Raw genomic sequence first — 15,935 nt, 5'->3', positions numbered from 1 at the left:
TGCACCTGACTGGGATGGGGAAGGCACTGCTAAGGCATAAAGGGGTGTATGTGGGGGTGGGGTGGTGATGGGTGGTAACTTGTATACACACTTGTTTCCCTGGCCAAGTGTGGGTTTTCTCTCTTGTGTCATGGGGAGCCAAGGAAGACTTATGAGGTGTGGATTGATACTTTAGAGGAACAATTCTGTTCCCTCTGACATATACTCCCTAATTCTTTATCATGACTTACAATCCCCCAAACAAAGAACGTTTAAACACACTTCAGCATGTACCTTAGTAAGAATCGTGAGCCTCAACACCAGCCTTACTTCCTACTCCTGCTGAACTTGGCCTTTGCTTGTTTGTAGCTGCTCAGAATAGTTTTTCTGCAGACCTCTCAGAGAGCAAAGCACAGGACACAAAATTTTAATTCTCAAGGATCATCTTTGTCCCTTATGGTTTTTCTTGAGACGAGGGGTTATTATAACCTTTTTAAATATATCAATAGTGGGAGAGGTGTTGATGGAAAAGCATGGGGAATGCTAGCAAGATACAAGGTTAATCAGGGATAGTTTTCTTACATGTTGGTGGCCTTGTGGTCATGATTCATGGACAATAGTAAAATGATTTGGCAGGACACGGGGAGTCAGGCAGTATGGGGAGAATCCATCAAGTCCAGCAATGGGGAGAGACCATTGTATTGGTGAGGAGGGAGAGACAAGCAGGCTCTAACAGAACTTGAAGAATAGAGGCTAGTCAATGGGGCTATGAACTCCAGTGATGGAAGATTGGAGCATGGTGTCTAAATAAAGGGCTCTTCCTCCATCTTCTCTACCTATAGTGTATGTGGGCTCCTCTTATTCTTCTTCCTAGGGGTGCATCCCTACAGGATGGAAATGAGAGCTGTCTCTTAGTCAGTAGATGGTGAAGTAGTTATGACACCCTCTGAACTTGACAGAGGCAGAAAAGATGCTCTGGCAAGGAAGTGACCCTGCCAAACTGATAGAGGTCACATGTGCACAGATATTTTGCAAGCACGGCGTGTGTGATATCCTGCACTCTTTGTGCTTCAGCAATGAACCTATGATGGCCAGTTACAAGAGTTGAGATTGAGTTTTAGATGTGTTCTGAATACCTGAATATGTCCTTGTACTCTGATGAGGCAAATTTCACTTGGGTGAACACCTAGATAAGAAAGTCAGCTTAATAACCGTGCTGTTTTACTATTAAAACAAGAGCCAGCTATGTACCACCTAATAATGTTCAAAGAACATTGAGATTCCTGAACAATGAAGGATAATGAAGTCTCCAGCATAGATTACTTTTGTTACAACATTTGTTTGTTTATTTACTTATTTAGTGTGTGCTTGAGTGCACATGAGCCTCACGATGCACATTTGGAGGTCAGAGGACAATTTGCATGAGTCAGTTCTTAGGGATGGAATTCAGGTCTTCAGGCTTAGCTGCAAGGGCTTTTACTCACTGAGCCATCTCACTGGCCCAAGGCAAATTCATTCATCCTCATTTTACAGATGGTGAAACTCAAGAGAGGTTAGCTCATCTTCCCCAAACCTCTGCACCTCTCAATGGTGGAAGAAAGTCAACCCTTTTCCTTCTGAGGCTAAATTGGACACACCAGCTGCTACAGATGCCATTCTTGGTAATACCAGCTCCTCGCCATCTGAACAAAATAGGGTTCATGACTGCTAGACTCCAACACCTGATTCTTTTTGCAGGGCTTCCTGAGGTTGGGTCTTTAGCACTGATGAAAGCCAGATTCCAGCCGCCAGCCATAGGAGACACCTGCAGGTGTTCTAGCCAATCCAGAGACCTAGAAAGAAAACCCAAGCATTCTTAACCTTTAAAAAGATCTTAGCCTGTGGACAGATAAATTAACTCCAGGGCTCTGGGGAGATTAAACCTTATTTTATGGTTTGCTTGTTAAAAACGCATAACTCCAAATCTCACCAGAGATTGCAATTAAGATAGCACTAGGCTAAAGCCATATGAGAAGTATTATTTACTCTTGGCTCCCTGAGAAGTCCAAAACGACAATGGGCTTTTCCATTTCGTAACCTGCAGTCGATCTGAAGCCACCTGCCTTTGTACCTAAATGCTTTAGGACACACACTTCTCTCTCCCAGCATAGCTGCAACCACAGCCACACTATCCTTTGTGGTTACCCAAAGTAACCATTAAAAGCAAAGTTTCCTGGGTGAGCATGTTCAAGAGACACTGTGAGAAATTTCTAATCATCTGTTTCTCTTCTGCTCCCACCTGAGGCATGTTTTTTCTGCATCCCCCATGTATGCCTACATGATACCAGCCCCAAAGAACTCCCTGATTCCTAGCAACAACTAAGGAAGAACCACACAACCCCAAGCAGACCGATCTTGCTAAAACATGCCCCATAGAAGAATACTTTGGGTCTTCTCAACCATCACTATTAAAGACAGCATATGGAAATTTAGTATCCTTGTCTCAAGTTTTGTGAAAAGTTGGTTAGTTTGTTCAATCAAAGAGTATCACTGGGGGCTGGCAAGATTGCTCAATGGGTAAAGCACTTGCCACACAACAGAGGACCCAAGATTGAATCCCCAAAAAATGGAAAGCATGTGCCAGCAATCTTTGGGTCCCTACCCTGAGAAGAGATGCAGAGGCAGGGAAATGCCTAGAAGTTCTCCAGTCAGCTACTCTTGTGCATGCAGTGGCAAAAGGCAAAGAGACCGTGTCCTGAGCAGGGTGGAAGACAAGGACTGACCCCCACAAGATTGTCTTCAGACTTCTACATGTTTGTTATGTATGTGTGTACCTATGTACGTATGTTAGAGACAGGGTCTTACTATGTAGCTCAGGCTTACCTCAGACTCTCAGTAAGCCTCCTAAGTGTGACATTACAGGTATGATTCACCATGTCCCATGTCACTTGGGATATTGTATTAATATTTGGATTCTAGGTTCTGCTCAAGAGCTGCTCAGCCAAGTGACTGTTATAATGAGATACATTGAGTGTAGTGGAAGGAACTGTGAGCTGGTATTTGCACTAATCTCTACTATCTCCTAGCTGTTTGATCTTCATCTAGTTAGTGTCTTAGCTGCTTGTTTAATTTCTCCTGTTTAATTCAGCCGTTATGATGGGTGCATGTCAAGCACGTTCTCAGGGCTTTGGCAGCCTAAGTCTTACAAAGTATCTTCAAGGTCACACAGCTAGTTAGAGGCTGGGCCAAGATTCCTACTGGGTTCATGGGCCCAGACAACCAGTCATTATGTGATATTACCTCCTAGGTCATTGCTCTTAGCCTTTCTTCTTAGAGTGGAGGAAAGGGTACTCACGGGTTGAGAAGACTGGAAGACCTTCCGTTCCTTGCTCCCCCTGTCCTGAGCTTAGCCCCAGCTTCTGAGTTACACAAAGCCTTGGACCAGCCCTGTACATTCCCCATTCCCCTCACCCCCACCCAATTCCCTCTTCTTCTCTGGTGATTATCTGGGGCTGATTTGGCCAAACTTCTAAGTCTGTTGCCTGGCAAGGCCTCAGCACATCTGGAGTCCTGCTGTGGTCTCAATTGCACAGCTGTCCCCGGCAAAGATTCGGTCATCAGAAAGCCGAGGCCCAGTGGAATCCAGAGAGCAATCTTTATATGGATCAACTCTTTATACCTTTGTGTGGATTTCGCTTCTCTCTAACAAAGACAACGAAGCACGTTAGCAGAGTTCATACTGAGATGTGAGTGGCTTTTATAACCAGCACGAGGATGATTTCCACAGAGAACCTCTTCTTTCCTGGTGACAGACCTGAATTTTTACTAAGGGGGGGGGGTGGAAAGCTCTCTCTCTTCGAGAGCATTTTGTGTGGACCCAAGTGCTTTGAAATGGAGAGAGGCTAGAAGATTCCTCTGAGGTAAAGAGACACTGCCAAATAGCACAGGCCCCAAATTTAGATTTGTACAGACAAGCACAGTAAAACAGTTTCCCAAAAGCTTAAGGAGGCAGAGCCAATTTGGAGCTTTTCTTTTATTTTGTGCAATGGGGTAGAGGATATTGTTTTGGGGGAGTGGGGAAGATTGAAACCTGCAGTGAGAGGAAATGAAAAAAAAAAATCTCAGCTGGGGGTGGAGATAAAAAGCAGAAAAGAAAAAAAAAGAAAGAAAGCAAAACTGACCAGTCGTACTTAACTCTCCAAGGAGAGAAGAGCTGGGGAGTGAAGAAGAAAGTGGTCACAGTAAACCTCCTCCGCTGTGCTGTGGTCGATTAATCAGGCCTCTCTTCTGGACAAAGGCCACTGATGTTCAAAATGGTGACCTGGGCACTCTAGGGGTCCAATGCTGCTTCTACATAAACAAGAACCAGGAAATTGCTCTCCATGTCGGACCTCAGAAGCCTTCTTGTCCAAAGCCCTGCTTTTGCAGATGAGGTAACTGAGGCCCAGAAGTCATGAGGATGGTTGATACAGAACTGAGAAAATGACTCCAACCCCAAAGTTCCAGATTTGCACAGCTGTTCTCTAGGGTGACACGGATATCACGCTGACTCTAATTAAGCATGAATAGTCTGTGGAAAATAACTAAGTCACTTTTTATTTTTATTTGGGGTTGGGGGTGGAGACAGGGTCTCACTGTGTAGGCTGGAACTCGATATTTAGACCAGACTGGCCTTGAACTCACAGGAGATCCTCCTGCCTCTGCCTCCAGAGTGCTGAGTCAAAGGTGTGCACCATTACACCTGGCTATCAAGTTACTTTTATTTGCTGTGCTATTTGATTGCACTGAGCTGCTGGTGGCTTTGTAAGATGTTAATTCTATTAGTAGTTTCATCCCTCTGGGTTTAGTGCATCTGTAGTTACACAGTGCTTCCAACACGTAGCTTTCTTTATGTGAAGGCCAAAAGGGTGAGCAGTGAGCTGGGAAGGTGGTTTCCTCCCTCCTTGGCTGGAGATTGTCAGTGACCTAATTATTAATTTTACCTCCCTCCCAGTTTAGAGACCTGGACCCAACCAGAGCTCGTCATGTTAGCTGTCAGTACTGTCATTTATACTCGCTATCAATAATCCTGAGCTCTGACAACTTCCTTTATTTTTAGACTTAAATCCCATCTTATAATATAAATATCACACTCTAGGCAGGACACCATTAAGCAATTATTGCACTTCCCAGGTGAGGTGGATTTCTTGGCTTCGCCTCTTGATGAGAAGCTAGGACATGAGATGTGCCCTAATCACTCGGAGACGCTGGGGCAGAAGATTATTATACTATTAGATGGACAGGGGAGGGGGGGAGGACACCTGTTCTACTGGCAGACTGCCAAAGCCCTTCCCTCTAGACGGAAAAGTGAAGGTGGGGCTGGTTGTAAGTATAGGAGAGGGGAAATACTTGAGTGGGAGACCCCTCAGCAAGGGATGTGTCCCCTCTACATCAGGACAGTCCTGAGGTTGTGCTGTGCTTGGCCATTTCCAAACGTCTTATCCCTGTGACACGCATTTTGAATTTCTCTCTAGAAGCTGGAACTTTGAACGAGGTCATCTGCAGTACATTTCAGGCAGCCCATTACAGAGATGAGGAAATGGAGGAAAAGAAAAGATGGGGGCAGGGGGCAAAGCAGGCTTTCCAATTCAGATTCTTCTACCCAAATCTGTCCACTTAAGGTATATTTCCCCCACAGTCCCAGCCAATCAGATTGGAGGAAAACGGGTTCTGGGTTCATTCACTGATGCAATATTTGTGTTCTTGGCAGTCATAGACTGGTAAGGAAGCATACAGCACCTTGTCCTGTTTAAGGGTATAACAATTGCTAAGTCACCTAACCAGTGTGCTAAAATGAGGTGTGCTCAAAGGAGATGTTTTTGTTTGTCTCCCCCTCCATGTATTTACTTACATATGTGTGTGGTGTAGGTATCCGTGCCCAGGTGTGTGGAAGTATGCACATGTGTATGCATTTGTGCTGAGAAACCAGAGGTCAATGTCACTTGTCTTCAGTGGTTCTATACCTCAGTTTTTGAGACAGGATCTCTCAGTGAATCTGGAAGGTACTGATTCAGCAAGACTGGGCACCCAGCAAGCCCAGGGAACCCCGTCTCCACTTCCCCAGGCCTGGGATTACAGGGCCTCACCAAGGAGCACTGCCTTTTTATTTGGATCCCAGGGACTAAATTCAGGTCTTTGTACTTGGATGGATGGCAGGGATTTCCAAGAGAGCCATAGCCCAGATCTATTTTTCTTATGATAGAGCAGAATCTTATGTAACCCGTGCTGACCTCACATATGCTGAATTAGCCCAGGATGACTTTGAATTCCTGGTCCTCCTGTTTCTACCTCCTAAGTGCTGGGAGTCCAGGTTTGCATCATCATGTCCACATCAAAGGAGAAGCTTAATCTTAGTTCCTGTCATTCTGGATTTCAGAAAAGCAACTAAGTCAAAACAAGGAAGAATTCAGAAAGAGATGCCCAGATCACAGTTTCCGGAATGCTTTACTATTTCAAGAGCCCTCTACCTTCATGCCCAGTTCTCTGCCCACCCAGCTTCATGTGGCCTGCTGTAGGGGGAGCCCAACGTGTCATTTACCAGGTTATATAATGCTCATGCATACCCGTATCTTCCCCTCACTGCCTCGGTCAACCCACATGTCCCTTAACGCTCATCACACTGATGCCCATGACACTTGGATTCTTCCTCTGCAGTCCTGATCTGCTAAAATTGCACTGTGGAGGTGATGCATGGTGCCCATGAGTCACAAACACCCCAGAACATCTGCCTGCCCCCAGGCTAACGTCTTGGTGCCTCCCACAACTCCCTGGCCCCTTCTCTTGGCACACTCAGCAATCACTCCAAACTCTGTGTCACACTTTCCCAGAGCACTCTCTGACAAGTTTATCAAGTTGAGAGATGACACTGTCAATGGGCATATTAAAAAAAGGGAGGAGAGAAGGCTGGGGAGCCTCCTGTGATGCTTCAAGGATATGTAGAACACTCCCAAGGTCATGTGGGCAAGCTGGGAGAGGCATCCTCATTCTTTACCATCCTTGATTCTTCAGTGAGCCTCCCCCAAGGGCACAGGATGCAGCTCCCCCCTGCTTGCTCCAGGATGGGGGGGGACCTCATGCTTGCTTCAGTAGGAGTTTGCTTGGTAAGAAAATGGCTGAGCTGATAATGCCAGCAAAGTCACGACACCCGAGACCTCTTACAGTTTTAAGATCCAATCAACTTTAAAATATTACCGACTAAGACGGATTTGAGCAAACAACTGATCCTGGTGCATTTACTGAGAGTATAGGCACCCTGCTGAAATATTAATCTGAGATGGGAAGGAGGGGAAAGGAGGGGCTGGACACACTGGGCTGCCCAGGGTTTTTATAAAACTCCTCCGACAAAGTAAATTTAGGGAAATAGAACTACCATGCTATTACAATAGGAATAAATCTATCTAACTATCTATCTATCTACCTATCTATCTATCTATCTATCTATCTATCTATCTATCATCTATCTATCCATCACTTACCATCATCTTGTTATTATCTACTTTTCTATCTACATATATACCTGTTGTCTATCTATAATTTATCTATCTATCTATCTATCTACCTATCTATGTATTATCTACCCACCTATTTTTGCCATCTGTTGTCTATCTTAATCCAGTGTGTCACATAATTTCAGGAACTGACCAGCCATGGTGGCACATGACTATAATCCCAGCACTCAGGAGGCTAAGGCGGAGAGATTGTGAGTTTGAGGTTAGTTAGAGCCACATAGTAAGTTGCTGACTGAATAAAAATTAAATGATAAAATTTAGTAAAATGAAAAACTTCCGAGAGTCATCTAAACAGAAGGAACTGGCAAAATGGCCTGACTCTTAACACAGTTATTTGGTGTCATTAGTCACTATTCTTCAGCGGTTGCTTGGCACCTTTCTTCTTGGCATTCCCTCCCACTCTTTCCCACTCTCCACTGTCTCACCATCCCTGGTTTTCCTGGAACTTCCTAAGGCTCTTCAGTCTCTGCCCAGGAAGTGTCCTGACCACAAGATATTCAAAGTGCGAAGTCAGACTCTCATATGACAGTCAGGGACTTGGAGGTGGGGGTGAGACGAGGAGAGGACAGAAGCTGAGAACAATATTGAGTGCTTCAGCCAGCACACGTGTCTGACACAGCAACATCAACCCCCTACCTCCCCTGCCCATAGAAGCATCAATAACATCAATAAAACAGCTGCCCCCACTTGGGCCTTGCAGTGCCATCACAGGAAGGACAAAGAACAGCCTCTTTCTGTCAGAGCAGAGCTTTCTGCTTGTACTTGATAGGACCGGGTTGGGGGGGGGGGGGACCATCCCTACAGAAGGCTGAAAAACACTGAAAGACAGGGCCACTGCTGTAAACCAAAGCCCACCAAAGAGTAAGGTCACTACTGTAAACCAAAGCCCACCAAAGGGCAGGGCCACTGCCATAAACCAAAGCCCAAGCCCACTGAAGGGCAGGACCACTATTGTAAACCAAAGTCCAGAGTGTATCTGTCATGTAGTGGTCATGCAGTCATCTTGGTTTGAGAAAGCATACTCTATGTTCTTCTCACAATTACAAAATCCTAATGGTGCAAGTCTGACAACACCCGCCCCCTTGGTAAGTGACATTTTACCATTGTACTTGAGTCACAATTGCCCATTTGTTCTAAAAAGCAGTGGCTCAAGGGTTCCTGAAAGCCTCTCTCTGCCGTTCGCACATCTTTCTGACTCTGTTGTTCCATTTGTCTAGTGGCTTGGCTTTGTGATTGGTATCTCTGCCACCTTCTGGTTCATTCCCAAGGCCACCTGTATGTCAAGTGTGGCCTTGGTTTCTTTGGATCTTACTCATTGCCCCTTCCTGTGTCATTGAATAGTGTGTGGCCTCTTGCTCCACTAATTATAACAATGAATCAGAGATTCTCTTGTCCACCTCTTCCTTGGTTTTTGAACTCTTGCCAGTAGGGACCTTCTGGGTTTTATATATATATCCAAGTCCATTTAAATGAAAACAAACATTTATAGACAATATTTGGGAATTTGGGCGTCGTTCTTTCCAAACTACTTCCTGCTGGTAAGGGTCGCTGCCATGGGGGATTCTAAGAAGTTGCAGAAATCCTGGCTGTAGTCTGTAAGGCTGCTTTGTCCAGCTGTTTTGAATGTAGGATCACCTGGTACTCTGTTTCAGGCGGACCTTCTGTTTTCTATACCCCGTGTTCTGTGTGGTTCATGCTTCAAGCAACTGATGTTCTAAACATACTGGAAATGTGGAACAAAGCCTCACACCTTCCCTTAGTCATTGCCAATAAACACTTTCCTTCTAAGCTAAAATCAGTTAATCTGTCAATCGATGTAGGTCAATGAACAAAATATTAACTCAACAGAAGAGATAATTCAAAAAATCTTATTGTACATCATAATGACTTCAGTTCAGGACAGTAAATCATGAATTTAAAGACTGTCAATACTTTAGATTTTAAATTTTCTCAAAAGTAATTGCTATAATATATATCTTAATTAGCCCGAGTTAGCTATTCCACAAAATCTATGCATATATCAAAGTAACATGTCAAAAATTATAGTTTTATCAACTAAAACATAAAGCACACATATATGTAATATTGGCACAAACCATAAGAAATCATTAATAACCAACACCTTTAGAGTTACAGAAATGACATTTTTGTAAGGTTTTACAGAAATGGCAATTCCATATGGTTCAGCTCAAGTTGGACAGAGATACTACCCTTAAGAGGTAAAAAATAAAATGAATCTAGCACTTAGTGAACATCCACTATGTGATATCCTTCAGTTTAGTTTTCATTGAATTCTGATTTAGAAGAGCAGGATAAACATGAGAGAAACAAAACCAATATTAAAAGATGGCTGGTGTGGTGGAATGGAAAAAGAATCCTGGTTGGTTGATGAAGGGTTCTTGTGGTCAGGTGTCTGTCTCCTTTTTCTGTACTCCCCCACCCCCATCTCTGTTTACCTCTATTATAGCCTTCTATATGCTGCAACCGTGTTATTGATTTCCTGGTCTGTTCCCCTTCATTTCTCTACCTAAGTTTCTCAAGGGCAGAGGCCTCACCTTCTCATTGTATCCCCCTGTCCAGACTGATACCTGGTCCGAGGTTGTGTTCAAATGTTTTTTGATGGGAGCACTTGGAGATAAACATGCAAAGAATTGCAACAGCAACTCAAAAGATTCCTCACATTCTGGTGGAAATAGGCTCAGCAGCCCTCAGTAGGGGACTTATGCATGCAGCATGATCCAGAAACAGAGGACCCAAAAGGACTGGTTCAAAAAAGAAGGAGGGCAAGATCTAAAAGCCATTACACTAGCAAGCCCTGGTCAGTCTCTTTTCCATTGTCAGTGTTTGATCATCATACCCTGATGTTATTCCAGATTATACAGATCATCCCTCAAGAAGATGAATGGTATATTCATTAATAGCTACCATTTGCTGAGTACTCCACTAGGCATTCATACCCCTTTTACAGATGAGGAAGTCATATCCTTCATCCAAGTTGAGAAGCTGACATTCTCTGTGTATGTTATTCTAAAATTTGACCATTTTAATCTTTAAAGGTTTATTTTTGATTATGTGTGTGTGTATCAGTGTGGGGATGTGTGCATGTGAAGGCAGGCACAAATGGTTATGTGTTGTTATGTGAGTACTGGCAATGGAACCCAGGCTCTCTGCAAGAACAGTGTGTGCTCTTAACCACTGAACCATCTCTCCAGCCCCAAACAAACAAACAAACAAACAATTGTCTTAATCACTGAATATTAGCAGTATCAAATCCAGATGGTGGCTTCAGTTCCCTAGAGCATCTGGGAGTGAATCTAGAGTCTCTGTGCAGCAGGACCAGAAGTGCACATGGGAGTCTTCTCCATTTTTGATACCCTGCTCTGCAACCACTGGGACAAATCAGGCATGTTGGCCCCTCACCAACCAAATCGCATGCCAGGCAGTTCTCAGAGCCTTTCATTCATCATTCTCTGTGAGGGATTAACTGATTGGGGTTGATTTATGGGGGTAATAAGGAACCTCTTGCCAAAAGACCCCTAAATCCCCTTCTTGTCTGGGAAGAGCCTCCACCGAATCTAGAGAACGGACTCATTGTGGATTTTAGCACATGCCCTCCTGACCCCTAGCACTGCATGTTATTTTTTTTTCTTCCTGATCTTTAAGGAGGCGTATCTCTGAAGGGAAGGCAGAGTTTCACAAGGAGGAGATGGAGGTGGCAGAGAGAACAAACCCTGAATATGCTAAGAGCTCTATTCTACACTTTGAATGACAGCGAAGACACATCTTGTCAAATTACCACTTCAGTCAAACACAGCTAACCCTCCCCAGCGTTGACAACAGAATGATTTCAATTCTAAGAAGGGTGAAAGAAGCCGGGAATTAAACCTTGGGCTATTAACGCGGTTCCCATTTCACCAAGTGAAGACAGGTTCCCATATATTCTTATGTGGTCTTCCAAATGTTTTGCTGTGTGAAGCTGTGGTGAGAGAAAGGTCCATGGTCAGCAAATGCCCAACTTTTCCAGCTGAAAAGAGACTCCTCAAGGGAAGCTGCCTTGAGTCACTCAGGCTGCCCAAGAAGTATGGAGTGCCAATAAAATGCAAGGGTGTGGGGACCTCCCTTCCAGCTCACTTCTGACTCCTGAGATGATGGCATAGTACCTCTCCAGCTCTCTGCAGCCCACCACCACCCTGGCTGGTCACCCAGGCAGAGTGGTAGGCTATGTTGGTTCAAGATGCAGTACTGAAAAGGGAGTGGAAAGGTTCAAGACAGACACTGAAGAGGGGTCATCACGTTTATCAAAGATTGTATGGATGAGAGAATGGGTGCGGTTGTATGAAGGTTGAGCTGAGACCATTGTGAGGAGCAGGGCGATGTGGAACAAGACTTGTCAGGGATGCCTCTGAGCCCCACAGAAGCAGCCCGGCCTCACACTGGAATCTGTATCCTAATGGTCACTGCTGACACTATTGGACCTGTCTGCTTGCTTTTAACATTTGGCTTCCTGCAAATTCACATTTCTAAGAGGCTCTATAATATGCTTCTTACCAGCTTAGATTCTGCCTCCTTATCTACTCCTGTCTTTGGGTTATTGACTTGGTATTTACTTTGTTGAATTTTTTTTCCTGCATAAGTCTCTTAATAATTTTTTAGGCAACAAACAAGGTTTTTTTCCTCCTCCTCTTCTCTGAGACTGGGTTTCTCTATGTAGCCTTGGCTGTCCTGGAACTTGCTCTGTGGATCAGGATGGCCTCAAACTCACAGAGATCCACCTGCCTCTGCCTTCTCCAGAGTGCTGGGATTAAGGCTGTGTGCCACCAATGCCATTAAACTAGTTCTTTTTGACCCAGGATTATTCTGGTTGTGCGTTTCTTACTATCTCCGTGGGTCCAAGGGAGTCACTGCCCTTCACAGGAGAAGCAGCAGCTGTGTGGTACCCAGCCTTCTCTGGATGATAGTTCATCTCCGAGAGTCCAAGTTCACCAGGAGGCACTCATCTTATCCTCCTAGACATTTGGGTTTGGGAGACCTGTCAAGATTACTGAATCCGATGTTTCTCCTATTCAGTATGCAAATCCAGTTATATCAATGATTGCAAAATAAGACACTTGCCATCAATTCATCCTGCTAAACACTTCACAGGTATCACCTCATTGGCTCCCAATCCCCAGTTCTGTGAGGTACATACTGTTGCTATCACTTTACAGTTTAGAAACAAAGCCAGCCCTCTTTGTCCTAACTCCACACTACACTCCTTACATAGGCCTTCAAGCTTCTACAGGGATGCTGTCCATAACTAGGAAGTCATTCTATTTACTTTTGGAGTCCTGGCTTCAAGAAAGACTCTGGTGAGGCTGAACTGACAACCCTCTCCTCCTCATCTTTACCCACTGTGTTGGTTTACAACGTAGTAAGCTAGTGCAAGCCTTAATTCCTTCTCACACACATTTCTCTTGAAATTTGCAAAATATCCCCAACTTCAACTTTTCCTCATATGTCTTCTCTAGACAATACCTGATTATACAGTGCGCCTTCCATTCTAATGCACCAGGGCCTCAAAATTGTATTGTAAATTCATATTATTATACTGTGTTTTACGAATTCCTATAGTTTTATTCTCTTTCATGATAAACTTCATTAGCTAATCAAAAGACTTATAAGACAAGGTCCTTGCCCACAAGGGAAAATTCCTCATTTCTTCTTGGATGAGAAACTGCAAGGTAATACATCCAGTGTACTGTTTATTGGATGGAGCTGACTGTAGCTATGATAGAAAATCCAGTTAAAAGGAGTGAAGTTGTCAGGAGCCATCAGGGGAGGCTTTGGGAAGGCTCGTGGCTTAACCTGGGCTTTGGCAGTGGGAAGCCCTGGGAGAAGCAGAACAGAGGGATCTGGATGGCAAACTGCAGGATAAATCACAGGTGTGTGCTGAAAGCCAAGAGTGGCATGGCTCTGCACAGCGGCCTGGCCCATGAGGAGGAAGGAAGAGCGAAAGATGGGGATTAGGGTGGAGGCAGAGAATTCTTGACTGTAGGGTTGAAGGATTCCTGTGTGTGTGATCCTGGAATCAGCGAGAGAGATGGGTTATTTTAAGGGCATTTCCTACAGTCTAGCCTTTCATGTATCTCACTTTTGCAGGCCCAGGGTTTCTCTGCAGGGCACCTAAGCCAATTTCTATTACCATTCCTATTTGTTCCCAGCTGAATTTTCTGTTTCTGTTGAATTCAATCCTAGCCCCTTTCTTTATTTTGCCCGAATCCCACCTTACCTGGCAAGGGCTGAGATTCTACAGTGAGCCTCCTCCTCGCCTGCCTGGATCATGCTCTAAGATACCTGCCTGCCTCCTGTCCCAGTGTAGCACATGCTCCTGCCAGACACAGCAGCACAAATAAGTTAGCTCTTTCTGTTCGGTGTCTTTCCAAATGCTCCACATTGTCTGCAAGAGAATCCCCACATCCTCATTTCTAGCCATTTCCTCTGTGTGCGTGGTTGTTGAATTATATCATAGTCTCTTGCCCCTTGCATTTAGTGCTCATTCTACATGGAATACCTAGCCCCCCCCCAGTACTTTTCCTAGCAATAATATCCTTTAGGATGATGCTTGATGTGGTTTCTAGGGACACTTTCTTGATCTACCCATGCTGAGTTAGATGATCTTGGGCCATTTCATGAACATGCCCTTTGTAGATATGCACCTACCACACTGGTCAAAAAGGCAATAGAAAGGAATGAAGTGATCTTATGTCCATTGGAAAGCCATCACGCTAGAGAAAATGCCTGAAAAGTAAGTAGGAATCAAAGGAAACACAGATATTTGGCTCCGAGAACTAAAGAAAGAGGCCAGCTAATAAATAAAAATCTGTTCCCTCTGTATTTCACCACTGCAGGATGGAGCTGGACTCCAAAAGCTCCCACAATTCTCATTTACGGAGAGCCCTTAAATTAGGGAATCTATTATCTACACCCCCACCCCCAGTCCTCTGACTTCTTAATTGACATGACTAAAGTCTTCCTTGAGGGAGGGGGAATGTATGAATTGACCATTAAGAATTCCAAAGAGCGACTCCTCAGCCATGGATCCTGAAAATCTAGGAAGTGAATATGAGTGCACCAGAATGTACCACCCTCCTGACTCAGAGCAGTGAGGGAGAGTGTGGTAGGAAGTTGGCAGAATATATAGCAAGATGATATCTAACAACGGTTTCCAGCATTCGGTAGCTGATAATAATTGCTCGCTTAAGTGTCCTAAAGCTTTAATTTGGTAAGTCTGTGATCAATGGCAATTTTTGCCTGAAGGTAGTGGGAGGCTGAGTGACAGATTACAATAGTGAGCTGCAGTGTGTTACCCATCGTAGTAGTCAAAGGAATGAACAGAAAGTCTTCCATATTTGTAAATGGAAGTAGAAGAAGGCTGAGTCAATGCTTTGCGGGTGAACACAGGGGAACGACTCTAGAAACTGTAGAGGTGGGCTTTGTTTGTTAGTGGAGATGGCTATTTTCCCACTGTACCCATCTTCCTGAGTCTTCAGCTGGTTTCCCAATCACCTGTCTAAAGCTCTACTCAAAGAAGACCCTTTTCGGGGTTATGGGGTGTATATTTTCTAGAAGAATCAAAACCCAGGAGAATCAGTCCCATATATAACTCTGTTTGATTTCCATATGTAATTCTTCATGCCTTGTCACTTACTGGCTCTGGTTTCTGTATGTCTCCTAGATTTGGAGGATAGCTGGCTTCCTACTTCCGGGTAATTCTTCATACCTCTCTCTACCTCTGTAGCTCTGTCTTGGCTTTTGCAGGACTGTGATGCCTAGTAATGTCTCCATCCTGCCAGGATGTGTGTTCACCTCCACTGGCATTCAACATAGTCCCTTAGTAAAACCAGTCTTTTTGAGTTCAGTTGGTACCTTGACATGTAAGCTGCTTAATCTCTTGCTACCATGTACTCTTGCACGTGTTTGCTCTGGATTAGAGTATGATAGTGAATAACCCACTCAGCAAGCTGAGGACTGCACCCAGGATGATTCTCTCCAATAGGTTTTCAAGAGGGTTCATTGCCAGGCCTCCTGCCTATCACAGCCTCAGGGCAGGCAGAAAAGAAAGATGCTTCCATGGCATGATTTGGAATGTTTTAAAATGGCTTTCTTAATACATCCGTGTTCTGCCTCATAAAGAGTCATAGTGATGTAAAACACAGAATATAGGATTTGGATTCAAAAGATCCACATCTTTTATTCTTGGCTCCTTCCTTTTGTTTTGGTGACCCTGGGCAGACTGGAAGGCTTTCTAGGCCTTGATTTCTTGTAGAAACCAAAGGGGAAGTAGTGGTAATGTTCTGTAGTCAGGAAGGTAGTTGTTGTCTACAACAGTTAATTACACATCTCAAATAACTAGAGGAGGTGAATCTGCAGGTCCCTAACCAACACAAATAA

General features: G+C 44.3%; 1 long non-coding RNA gene across 1 annotated transcript in view; it reads right to left on the bottom strand.

The window, feature by feature from the left end:
• Positions 1–1,298: 1,298 nt before the first annotated feature.
• LOC127231663 (uncharacterized) overlaps positions 1,299–15,935 on the bottom strand; it is a 79,020-nt gene continuing 64,383 nt past the window's right edge. Inside the window, exon 2 of the long non-coding RNA XR_007835294.1 lies at positions 1,299–1,811. This is a non-coding gene — a long non-coding RNA (uncharacterized LOC127231663). The remainder of the gene's footprint in view (positions 1,812–15,935) is intronic.

Source organism: Phodopus roborovskii, unplaced genomic scaffold (assembly GCF_943737965.1).
Source record: "Phodopus roborovskii unplaced genomic scaffold, PHOROB, whole genome shotgun sequence".
NCBI lineage: Eukaryota > Metazoa > Chordata > Mammalia > Rodentia > Cricetidae > Phodopus > Phodopus roborovskii.
Note: the sequence above shows the minus strand (reverse complement) of the source record. Positions and strands in the feature narration are given on the sequence as shown.